At 42.4% G+C, this 13,202-nt stretch overlaps 1 long non-coding RNA gene across 1 annotated transcript; it reads right to left on the reverse strand.

The window, feature by feature from the left end:
* Positions 1-3,485: 3,485 nt before the first annotated feature.
* LOC129385892 (uncharacterized) lies at positions 3,486-5,335 on the reverse strand. The gene is made up of 2 exons (XR_008613376.2): positions 4,868-5,335; positions 3,486-3,597 (listed from the first exon to the last, which is right to left on the reverse strand). It is a non-coding gene; the product is annotated as an uncharacterized lncRNA (long non-coding RNA).
* Between the last annotated feature and the right edge of the window lie 7,867 nt (positions 5,336-13,202).

The raw sequence follows: 13,202 nt of genomic DNA on the forward strand, positions 1-13,202 counted from the left end.
TCAAATATTGGGAAGCGTATTGAATATACGGCATAGCAATTGTTTTCATACCAGCTACCGTTGCATCGCACTCCTGCCGTTTGTGCTTCCGACAATGTTTCAGCAAACATTCTGCCACTGACACTTTCTCTGACATCGGATAGCCTACTTCGGACAACCGCTTGTTTTGCCTTTCCAAATTAGCGAACATAGAATGAAGACACGACTTTATCAGGGCATTTTGAAAGCAAAGTTTGCCTATGCCTCCTTTTGTCAGTTTCGAATGCGCGGCATTGTATGGTAGGAGAGTCTTACTAGATCGTGTTTCATAGCTTAGCATGTGTGCGCTACTGTACAAAACCTGCGAATGTCGAGAAACCCATTGGTACCTTCTTGTGGGATTTCATAGGTGATTTCCAGATCAGCTAGACACTTCCTAATTGTTGGCAGAATTGTGGCAACATTATTTTCCACTTCATCTGAAAAGCAATCAATATTAAAAAAAACTCATAATGGAAGGTTTTTAACACTATGGTCTGCACGAGTATGTCATCGAGGTTTACATCGAGTCTGGATAAAAAAACAAATCACTGATTCAAATCAGTTCTTAAAAATTCGTCATCATAGGACGCAGTTACAATCAACTGATGCGCTAGATTATTGAGGTTGATGCCATTACCAAACGCGTTAAGGTGCGCATGAGTACACCCTCATTACCTTTATCAGGCAGTCGACTTTCTAGGACAGTCGGCACGTGTTCAATGAACGGCAGCCGTGTGGTTCTTGTAAGGTTTTTGGGTGGATTATTTTGTCACGTGTGTTATGAGCGGCCCATACAATGTGCAATAGGGTCATAGAATAAATGCAGTTGAAAGATGGTGCCCCTCCTGTCACCGAAAATTTTACTTCATGCTCACTAAGTTGCACTAAAGTAAGCCAAGAATATGATGTACCAACTCGCCCGTTCACTTGTCCCCTTTAAGAATGGAGTGAACTACAAATACTTCCAATAAAAATCGTCCCGTCAGTAAGGTGAATCTGTGGTGGCCTACCTATATCACGTCACGGTGGATATCCTTTCTTCTTAGCTTTATCAGAACCATAAAATGCTACTTCGCACTGATTTACACCTTGTTTCATTTTAGCAAGTCGAAGTAATTATAACAGGTGAGGTTTGCAAGAAGCAAAACGTTAATACTGATATTTCTCTATCGTACTGCGTCATGAAATTTATTGGCAACACTAAGCGTTGGGCGTTTACACAAGGAGGTCTCTCTACATATTTTACCTGCCGAAATGACTCAGTATATATGATCAGGAATTCGCGTGTGGACCTGTGATAGCGGCAGCACTCAAATGGCCTTGAAACGTAAACGCAGTCGTATACCTTGCTATGGGTGCACCCTGAAGAACCTCACGTTCCCAAAATTAAACTTGACCTACGCCCGTGGGTTTTTTTCAAACGCCATGCATTGCTCTGGGTGTCGTAGGTTGTCCTCAAAACATGGCGGGCATACTGTGTTTTCGCCTCTTGTACTGGCTTCCTGTGCATGCAGCCTGAAATAGCGCAGCCTTCGTGACCTGTTTCTATAACTCCGATGTAGCCCTTGTGGAGGCATGAAATTTCATGCCATCAACTCATATTTACAAAGAGTGTCGCAGACAGTTTAAAACATCACAATATCTGTCTCCCAACGCAGCATCTGGTCAGGCTGTTAGTGACAATATTTTACTCAGGCCTGCCAGCTGCTCACTTCCCTCTCTATGGAACAGCAACTACGTAAATTTTTTCATCAAGAAATCATGGAAAACACTTGAAGTGATTATATAGCTGTAGGTCCGTGCCCTCGGTATTTCTTTTAATTCGGTGGTTTTTATGGGTGTTTCTCTTGGACCCTTGGAATCGGTGTTTTTTGGTTTCTAATCTAAATGCCGGAGAGAAACCGATGTTCATTAGTGCTTATGTTGCAAAGCGACTGCATAATTAGTGGAGAAAATATGACCAACCTGACATTACACACGTATGTTTAACACAGGGCAAACACAACACACAAATATTTACCGCACCAACAAGTGAATGTGCTAAGTCAAAGGCGAGGCGTTTGGGAGCATGTATTAGATTTATCGAAAGCAATTTGATGAGGTCCAACGCACTGTGGGATTTATGCTACGTCAAGAATTTTGCAGGTACCGCACTATCCAGCATTGTTTGCGGTTGCGGGGAACAATATCAGGTAGGCCAGCGCGTTCCTGTCTTTTGAGCAGTTTGTGTGTGGGCGTCAGCAAGCCGGCAACCCCGTTGTAGATAATGTTATTACAGCAACGGCATGATTTCTATGGCGGCCGTTGGACGCGAGCCTACGACATGATGACTGTTGGGTTCTACATAAGGAGTAAACGAGCGTAAGCGAGAGAAACATGTATTGTGACGTCATGAGTGAAGGCATTTATTACAAGTAAACTTGGATTTGTCTTCTTGAAGACAAGTCTACTTGTATTAAATGACTTGACTTGTTAGTGGACTTGTAAGTTTACTTTTCTTCTTTGGCTCCAAGTGTCACCATGTTCTCGTTTTGTTCATTGTCTCGAATTTCCAATTCTCGCCTTCCCCGCGTTTCCCTGCATTTAATACAGTCGCACGTGCACATGGTCATTTCATGTGGCGTATGTTAAAACTACGATGGCAGTTGTACTTTGGTAAATATATGGTAGAACGTGAATAACATTAGCGGTCATGAAGTCTGTACAACGTCGGACATTTTCTATGCAGTCTAGGCCGCTACGAGAAAAATACTGCGCAAATTGGGTCAGTCGCAGAGATGGTGCCGTGAATCACAAGACCTTAAGCCCCCGCTGTCTCCAGGAAACAAGAAGACCCTTATGAAAATGGTTATGTCCTTTATGTTTACTGTATGTTTCCTGCAGTTCACATGAGGAAATGTCCTTTATATTTCCTCCATGTTGAAATTTGGCCACTGCTTTTATGTTTCCTTCATGTGTCCTCCCTTTATGTATCCCTTATGTTACCGTACTTTATGTTTCCTCCATGTTGAAATTTGGCCACTGCTTTTATGTTTCCTTCGTGTGTCCTACCTTTATGCATCCTTTATGTGGCCCCAGTGATTAAATCCTGTATTTTACGTAGACATGCTTAGATGAAGAGTTCCGTGTACAAATTTTATATTTATAAACCTTTCCTGATTTAAAAAGTTTTGCATTGGTCTTCATTGTAAGGTTACTGTTCCCTACATGATGCAGCGCACGCATTGGAACTCTGCTATGGCAGAGAAATTCATGCCAATTTGTTCTAAAATTACAAACTAATTAGACTTCATAGATTATTTCAGTATAACACTTGGAGTACCACTGTACGTTCCTCACTGCAGTGCTGCTGTTGTAGTTATGTCTTTGTTACTAATATAAAATGTAATGTTTGGATAGAAAGATCAGGTTGGATCAGTGCTTGCACTTTTAAAAGAAAGTTTTGACTATACTTTGCAAAGGTTTGTCTGAAACTACGAACAGTTTATTGGACTATCTGGATGTTACTTCAATTTGCCACGTCTGCTCACAGCAGACCTCTGGAATGTGGTGCTTGGGTGAGAGCTCACAAGGCACCTGAAAAACAAAACAAAAGCCAATCTTTTTCACTTATTCAAAAATATTCATATAAGCAAGAATAGCCTGGCCTGTATGCACACAGCTAAGACACGTGGAGCAGTCAAAAACAGCTCATAAAAACATCAGGGCAACACAGAAGCTTTTAACTAATTGTTGTTTGAAACAGACTGAGCTGCCAGTCCACTCAGGTATTAAACCGCTCACAAACTTTTTTAAACATTATTGCAGCAGCTGCTAAGTAGTACATGACCTTTAGAAGTGGGCAACTGGCCAATAAACCTTTGTGTGCTTGCTTGTACAGATGCCTCGTAGTTATATCTCAAGAGGTTACACTGTTATATGGTAAAATTCAGGCGGGAATAAAACCAGCAGCAAACATCAGACTACCAAAACTTAACTACCTAGTAAATCAAACGAACAATCGATTATGAACGGTCTAAAACCAAGGCCGCGATTATGTAGCGATCCCTTTTCCGATGCTACTCGTTTTGCTCATTTATCTGACCGACATTCCGCTATCGTTATTAACTAGAACAGCCAGCCGTGCAAGGTGGGTTATAAGAGTGGGAAACATCGAGCGCAAAGCATCGCAAGAAAATCGCATCCCTTGTTAGGCAGTGCTACAAGCCACTGTCTTTAACAATCGCAGGAACTGACATCCTGTTCTTCGGATGAAAACATTAATGAAAACGAGCGTCTGATTGACATGCCTCGAATAAAAAGAAATTTCGCTGTTGTAATGTCGGTCTATATTTGCCCTACAATATAAAAGACAAATACGCGAGCACGTCGAAGAACACAAACAATGCAGACAAGTTCTCGCGAAGCTGGACTTCAAACTGAACACTATCAATAAAGTAATCTTCACACAATCTAATATCTGTTCAAGTGTCAAACATCGCAGTCGCGTGCCAACTCGCGATGCCCGTGACACATCGACATGCATTACACACGTAACTTGCGGAAATTCATATCTACGGAAGAATTTCTTGCCGGGAAACTACCGAGAAAACAGTAACTTTCAGCGTTTACGTAAATATTTGCCCATTAAATCCCAACAATCAGCGGTGGTAGCACATCACTCCATAGAGCAAGTAAGCGGTAAGAAATAATACATTTCACGGAAACTCCCCTCGTGAAACGCTTTGCTAAATGTGCACAATAACATGGTCAACGTACGCTCAGAAAGTCTTCTGTTGTCGTTCCACAAAGCTTACTACGTGAACCAAAAGCTGCGAGAATGCGCGCAAGCGTCAGACCAGCTTACCTTCAATGTGGTCGGCAAACGGCTTCGTCTCGCAGGCACCACACGACGACGCTCTTTCCGGCGCGAACACTGTCGAATTGCCGATGAACACCAGCGGACGAAAGCACAACTTGCAACAAATTCTTCCACGCACCATAATTCGAAGCCACAGTTCCAGGTATTCCACGAGCGAACGCGGACAGCCGAGAACAAAGGCAGCTCGGACGGGCGCTGTAGTACACATAAGACACTGGCGTATCGCAGGAAACATAAGGCGAACTAATGGCGTTACACGACTCCAGAGGTTTCCTGATGGTTAATGCACACGGTACGGATCACAGTTTGTTTAGGCACTTCGAAAATATGATTAAATTACCGTGTAACTGCAACGAGCACTCTCACCGCTCACAGCAACACAACGTGGCTTAGCTCACCGTCAACCGTCACACTGCGGCAGCGCCGCACTGCGGTTAACAAGTGAATTTAGCCTCCGAGATCTACATTTCATTTTAGGGCGTGCATTTTGGAAAAGCACGGCCTTTGAGATTCAAAAAAAAAAGTCGTAGCTGGAAGGAAGGCTAGCATTTAAACACAAATTATTGAGCTTAAAGTGTCTTGGTGCGCTGCCTTGTTTTTTTAAAGTTTATGCAGAGATTTTAGACTAACTATGCGCGAACTTTTACCGGCGGACACGAGCCAATAAGCGCGCATCATGGCGTACGGTGTGCGTGAAGCCGCGATAGCTGTGACACCCACCGATCAGAAATTCGGAATCGCCACACATATACACGCTTCTTATGGCGCCCAGTGGCGTGTTCTTGAGAATGTCAGGCCTTATCTTGAATAGGTGGAACCATATTTCCTCGTAGCGTAAGGAATAACGGCGACAAAATGTGGCGATGGCTGGCTTGCAGCGGCAGCGGAACTTCGGCCAAAGTGAAACAGGCGTACTGCTTGCATGCTCGCGTAATCTTAATACGGCCATACTCCGCACACAACTTTCATACTCAGCCAACTCACAATTATAAGTCATTCAGTCGTACGCCCAAGCTAGCATTTGCGGAATCCGCGCTGCCCTACTTCTACGCGTGCTAATATCGACACAGCAGTTACTCGTACTTGTGGTCAGCGCGAAAGCGACACGGACAAAAGGAAGAAACACAACAACACGGCGCTGTTTCTTCGGAGTGTTTGTTCCTTGATTCCGCGTTGCTTTTGTGCTGTTGCTAAAGGTACGATGAATCGTAACCAACTCGCCCACTTTGCTATCTCGCTACAGCAATCACACTCAGTTTCGAAAAGAAAGGCACCTTTAGCATCAACCGCCGGTTCTGCATTGGTTAGCGACCAAACTTTTGTGTATAATCTGTGTGAGTAGTAGAGAAAAAGTATCATGACAAGGCCGAGGGCTGAAAAAAAAAGATAGCGTAGAAAAAGCAACATGTCAAAAAGTGCTTCGAAGACCACAGTTTTGAGGTGGAGCAGTGGCAGCGTCTCCCAATGTTCGAGTTTTTTTTTTCAGCTTAGAGCATCAGAAACGTTACAGATATTCAAGTTCACTATATTCTTTCGAACTAGGCGTTCTAAAAGTTAGCGGCAGCTCCAGTTCAGCTTTGGAGGTGGCAGCGCTTGTATTTCCCGCTGATGGCTGCAAAAAAATCTTACGAGCGTAATATAGAGACAATCGTAATGTACGTATTAGATATTTATGTGTAATGAGGTCATCATGAAACCAATATAACACCGCGAACAGCTACTTAAATGGTTGTGTAATCATATACGCTCACAGCAAAGCGGCGGATTGGCTGCGGAGGCGTCCGCCTCTTTTGCGGTTCATGTAGCGCAAGCCATCGAAAACTGCGCGTCGTGCCACCGCGTCTCCAGCCGCCGCGCAATTGTTATTTGTCGTGAGGGATTATTCGCTGCATAAGGCTTTGATGTACGTATGTACTGTTGATGACGCGTGGTGATCAATACGGCCAAGATATATAGGGAGGGGGAGGCAGGCGCCCCCCCCCCATTTTTTTTTTTTTTGCTTTGATACGCCAGTAGGTAAAGTTAATACATCTTTCAGGTAGACGATCCATCTGTAGCATGAGTAAAAAGATAATCACTGGGCGCACTCTATGTTACCTGGATGTGCACTCGAGGGCGTACACAGCCAGGTAACATAGAGTGCCCACACAGGTAACATAGTGCTCATATATATATGTATAAATTAAGTAGAATATTTCTCAAACTGGAGGCGAAGCGGAGCATCTGAAAGACGCCTGCTATGAGAACCGTCTTAAACATTCAATGAACTATATTTGATAGCCTAGCTGGCACAAAACTTTCATGAAATTCTTGCATATTAGGTTAAATACTGCAGATTTCTGCATCTGACTTGCTACTGGAGAATAACAGGTTGAAAAAGTAAGAAATACTTTATATATTAAGAGAATGCATGGCATATATCATTATATACACCATCCTATTTCATGGCATGCTCAATTTTCCGCACAATATAGCCACAATTAGTGCCGGTCGGCATGTTTAGTGCGAGGGGGGCAAGCAGTGCCTTTTCCCTGAATCTGCCAGTGACTAACATACAGTACAGATAGCTCTAACTCTACTATTTGCAAGAGATGCTCACTGCGCACATTCTGTTACCTACATGTGCACTCAAGTGCACATGTAGGTAACATATAAAGAGTGCATGCACCATATATAGATTAATGCTCTATGTTACCTACGTGTGCACTGAAGTGCACACCTAGGTAACATCCCGCCGTAAACACAAAGGGCACATCCTACAATAATTATAGTAAGGGTTGTTTTTTTGGGGAAAAGGAAAGGATAAGTCAAGATTTAGTACTTACAATGACTCTGCAGAGTGTATCGATGGCTGTCACACAGTACAGATATATCTGCCTGTATTATATGTACAGACAGTTGTTATGTGCACTCTATGTCACCTACATGTGCACTCAAGTGTACACACAGTTAACACATAGTACACACCCAGTTAACATCCTGCCGTAAACATAAAGGACACATCCTAGAGGCATAATAAAGGTCACTTCCTCGAGGTATACGTTAGGATGAGTAAACATGTGGTACACACAAAGTTGGCGTCCCGGAGGTCACACAAAGGACAAGGAATCATAAAGGTCACATAGGGCACAAGAAGGAAACATAAAGGAAACATAAAGGCAATGACCATTTTCATAGGGGGACAAGCTGGTGTGGGGTGCACGCGCCGAGTGTTTCAATAAGCTCGCTGAATTTGAAACAAGAGTAGCATGCATGCCATCATGCCTAATCTCAACAAAGATCGGGAACATCATATTTAATTAATGTTCTTCAAGTATCTGCGGATAGGAACAACATAGTCCGAACAAGGAGATTCAAGAAATAAAGAAAAAAAACGTGGCTTTATAGTTAGGGAAGCTCACTGTTGTCCTCGACGGCAGCAGTTCGATTCCTTCGTCGCCTACTCAACGTTTTTTTTTTTAAAGAGGTGAGACAAGAACCTGCCTACCATCACGTGCCAAAAATGTGCAAAAGAATTATTTGCGTTAAATAGGCATGTACATTGAGAGAGATTCGTCAGTCATCGGAACGCACGCCTGCGGCTCAGGAAACGTAGGTCACAAGACAGGTTTTAATTTGCGTTGGACACGGGCATTGGAAGGAAAGTGAGCGAAGATTTTGACAAGACCGGCTATTATTTGTTGTGTGCTCTCCTAAAGCTGCCGAGGCAAACTTTCGCAGATGGAAATTCATGCAGAGAGAGGGAGACAGAAGCTTTAATGATTCAAAGATAATATTGTAAGACTTTCTATATAAAATATGGTAGGTTCGCAGAGATCACCACACGTAAAAACAATCCCCGGAACCTGTTGTTTCTGGTGCGAATCGGTCCTGTTTCCTGGCAAGGTTAAGAACTTGCACAGTTTAAATATGGAATTTTTGTGTGTTTCGCCTGATTGAGAGAAAGCCGCCTCGAGGGATTAAGTGTCGGTGTTAGTGTGGCGCATACCATGAGCATGTGCCAAGGGTATGTGCTCCTGTGGCCACTGGGTGTCGACGGCAAGAATAAACGGTTATACTTTTTCCTGCGAGCATGATGACTTTGCAGACACATATTGGCACTCCTGGTGTGCGTCTTAACTGAAAAGTGCGCGAAAAAGACGTAGACGAGAAAGAGAGAAACGACACTGTGTCGTCTACATCGTTATCGCGCACTTTTTCGTTAAAGTGGAACCAGACCAACAAGCTCACCTCTCAGTTTTCCTGACGTGCAGATGTGTACCTGCTACGTACACTGTGATGAATAGACTCCGTTTTGTGAAAGAGCCGGCAGCGCTACGAAATTATTTTCGCATGTAATAGTACTCTATCAGAACAACTTTTAGGTGCTCCGGTCACACGTTGTTCTGGGATTCTTTCATTGTTGTATTAACCATGCTGACAAAAAGAAAAGGTGTGGTTGTTATGGAATGGCCAACTGTTTTTTCAGGCGTTATAGTGAACCAATTAGTGAACACAGCTAGTTTATATTTTCTAAGACATATCAGGACAGCTGTCTGCCAGCTGAATGGATGATAGCAAAAATAGTCCCCATTCACAAATCAGGCGACGTCGCTTCAGCGCCTGATCACAGACCTATGTCGTTAATTGGTAACTGCAGCAAAATTCTTGAGCATGTCTTATTATAATTTCTCAAAGAACATACGGAGACTAACACTATCATTCATCACAGCCAGCATGGCTTCAGAGGAGCATTGCCCACTGTTACTCAACTTGCAGAAATTTTCTCATTACGTCGCGCATAGAATCAATGATCAAAGCCAAACTGATATAATTTTCCTCCATTACTCGAACGCTTTTGATGGTGTGTATGATGCTAAACTGAAGTTCAACGTGGTTCCGTTACGGGAGGGTCTCGTTACGGGATCGATAGCGACCTACTTATCGAAACACGGACACCACCATAACTCTTTTTTCACCGTAACAATGTGTTTAATATACTAACCATGCCTCTGATATCCTGCCGGTCTTTCCTGGACTACCGCAAGGCTCCGTCCTAGCACCATTTTTATTTATTTTATACTTTCATGACATTACGTATCACGAGGATCTAAAAATATCTCTCTTCTCCGATGACTGCGTGCTGCATTAAAGAATGAATCAAGCAAGGCTAAAATAGCTTTAAGCAGCGTGATAGATTGGTGTAATATCTGAAAAATGGTGATCAATCTAAAGAGAACGGTAGCGATGGTAGCCACAAATAGGAAATCAAAACTTAGTAATGTCATTATTACAACGGTAACCGAAAAGAAATATCTTGGTGTCATTATTTATGATGATCATAGCTCAAAACTCGAAGTGCGAAACACAACGAAAAAAGCAATAAACAGTTTGCTTTCTTAAGCACGCCTTGCGTTATGGAACTTCAGATACCAAGTTACTCGCATATAAGGTCCTTATCTGTGAAATCTTACAATACGCAAACAATGTATGGTTCCCGTATATGCAAAAAGATACACACAATCTCGAATCAGTGCAACGAAAAGCCATTCGCTTTATCTAAAACAGGTACCGGCGCACTGTATCCCTCATGAAGCTCGTTTTCTGCGCAGGCCTAGACAGATTATCAAGTCGCGTAACACGTCGTATTGCCATGTTTTTATATCAATTTATAGATAACGCGTTCAACACAGATCCTGCTACTTACATTACTTTTGACCGTTCTTGGGAACCGCGTCTATAGCATGAATTTACGATAAATGATTAGTCTTGTGTCAACAACATATATTGCTTCTTTTTCTTCCCCCGATCCATACGGGAAGGGATCGCTCTAGATAAGCTCACAATATTGCAGGATACCTTAGAAAAGTCAATTGTCCTCACGGCTCAAGCAGTCCCGTCAACAAGCCAGACATGATGAATATCTCCAGTCGGTTATCGATTTGTGTAATTACTTGCTCGATGGCTGAATGTACGAATAAATAATTTGCGACGTTGATTTGTAATTTTCCTCCATTACTCGAACGCTTTTGATGGTGTGTATGATGCTAAACTGCGAGCATGATGACTTGAGTATGATGTTACAGCCACAATTTGTAGTTCCAAGGCAGAAAATATTTATTTCGCGTAAGGTGTCGCAGGTACAAAACAACCGCACTGCGAAACGCGCGCATTTAGACGCTTATGACCGGACTACTTGTTTAGCTTGCGCAGAATCGCCTGTTACGTATGAAGCGGGATATATACTGGTGTGAGCGGAATAGATAGCAACCGTCAAGCTGAACCTATTCATGGCCACGCTCAAATGCGTAAGTGCTAGAGTTGGAGCTCACGTGACCTCCAAACACCGCCCACCTCACTCAGCATGAAACCTATCGAAGCAAAGGCGTTAAACTTACAGAAAGAAGGAATTCAACGAAAGAAGGAACTTCCAGAAGAAAGCAAATTTGAGCTTGAGGGTGCCTATTTTGTACACATCAGATATCAGGCACCATTGGTTGTTTCACTGCGTCATTTCATAGATAACAAAGCTATCAGCGAGCGCATCTGGACGCGTAGTACATAATAGGCTACGAGCATGGTAATAAGTACAGGGGACTTCAAAAGACAGGGACGAAGAAAGATAGAATACGAGCGCTAACATTGAAGAAATGGTTATATTAAACCGAGCTACACATATATGCCTTGACGACACCTTGTGGCAATGGGTTTTGTTTTACGTTCTAGAAAGCCGGCAGTAGCAGCAGCCATGGTCAGCCAAGTCTGTGAGGGCTACACTAGAAAATTGTGGTTTAATAAATGACAATGAGCTGAAAGCCTGTAACATTAATGGTTACATTTCGGCTGCTTTTTGGCATTTTATGTTAGACATTGTAAGCCCGCGGGAGAGTATTCGACTCACACTGTCAGGCAACAGTACCTGAGAGTCTTCGGAATGACCTGAATGCCTCACCACATGAAGTAAATCCCACCCTCTGTTTCTCTTTTTTTTTTCAGGAATTCCAAGCTCATTGAAGGCAACAGCGTCGGCGAAACTAGAGTGACAGAGGACGAAGTCGAGATGTCGAAAACAGTACGTCAACTATTACGTTCGTTATATTTCCTTCTATCCGATATGCGTTTGATTAGGACCATCGACAATGCCATATTGTCAGACATTGTTACATACTTGCTTAGAACAGCGCTGAGCTTAAAGAAGCGTATCTAAAGTTTATGTATCCAAAGTGTATCTATGTTTAAAGAAGTGCATATAAAGATGTTAGTATTTGATTCACTGCGATGATTATATTGTTTCTATGAGCTCTTTCTGTCGTGGTCTTTCTTCGTTTATTCAATACAATTTTCGTACAACATAGCCTTGCGAGACACCTGAACAAAAGGCTCACCTGGCCATGCCACACTGACAGCAAATCAGCTATAGAATAGAGTATAGTATGAGAAAGAAAAAAAAACACATAGAGCATCTCTTTATGTCGTACATCCTATAAAAAATCAAAACAGAAACGCATGTTGATTGCACATACATATAGTCGTTGCCCGCATGAGAGTACTAAACATAATTGTAAAAGGCACCATTAACACCTATACAAACTCGTACAAGTACAATGTTAGGAATTTTAGACATCGCGAGCTCTTTTGTATTTTCAGCTATCTGTTCTGTTCTTACTTTATATGCTTTAGATAAACTTCCACACTATAGTAAATCTAGTGTGGTTGTGTATTGATTTAGCATTTCCGCTTTTTTTCGAATTTTAATCATTGGTTTCTGTATTTGATGCGTGATTAAAGTTCTTCGCCAACAGAAGCAAATGTTTCTAAATTTAAGCATTATTCTGACTATTTCTGTTTAGTCTGAGTGCAAGTATATGGGCTCCAGAAATACAAAGGTGCATTTACCAAATTACCAAATACGCGAAATCTTTACGGTCACAATAACCGATTGCGTTCTTATAACTCGGTAACCCTTTCAGGCAAAGGTATTTGCGACATTTCCATATATGTATATAAGTTAGACTGCAGCTTCGCGTTTCCTGCTGAAGGCAGCAAGTAACGCCTACGGATAAATTCGTGGATCCAGGGTTTTTCCTGAAGTTAGTGAGGTTAATTAATAACAACGTGTCCACCAATTCCCAGCACGCAATTCTTTAGGAGAGCAAGACAGCTTCGTTGAAGCACCAGCGGCTCTCAACGCTTTAGTCTTATGTGCATGGCTGTGGGCAATTCTTTTGTTTTCCTCCCTATCCAATTGTATTTGATCGATTATATAGCCATACTTATTTAAACGTCAATGTAATTTTTAGCAAACGGCCATTTTTCATTTTCTTGGTTAAGTTTTTTTTTT

This window comes from Dermacentor andersoni, chromosome 7 (genome assembly GCF_023375885.2).
Source record: "Dermacentor andersoni chromosome 7, qqDerAnde1_hic_scaffold, whole genome shotgun sequence".
In the NCBI taxonomy this organism is placed as follows: domain Eukaryota; kingdom Metazoa; phylum Arthropoda; class Arachnida; order Ixodida; family Ixodidae; genus Dermacentor; species Dermacentor andersoni.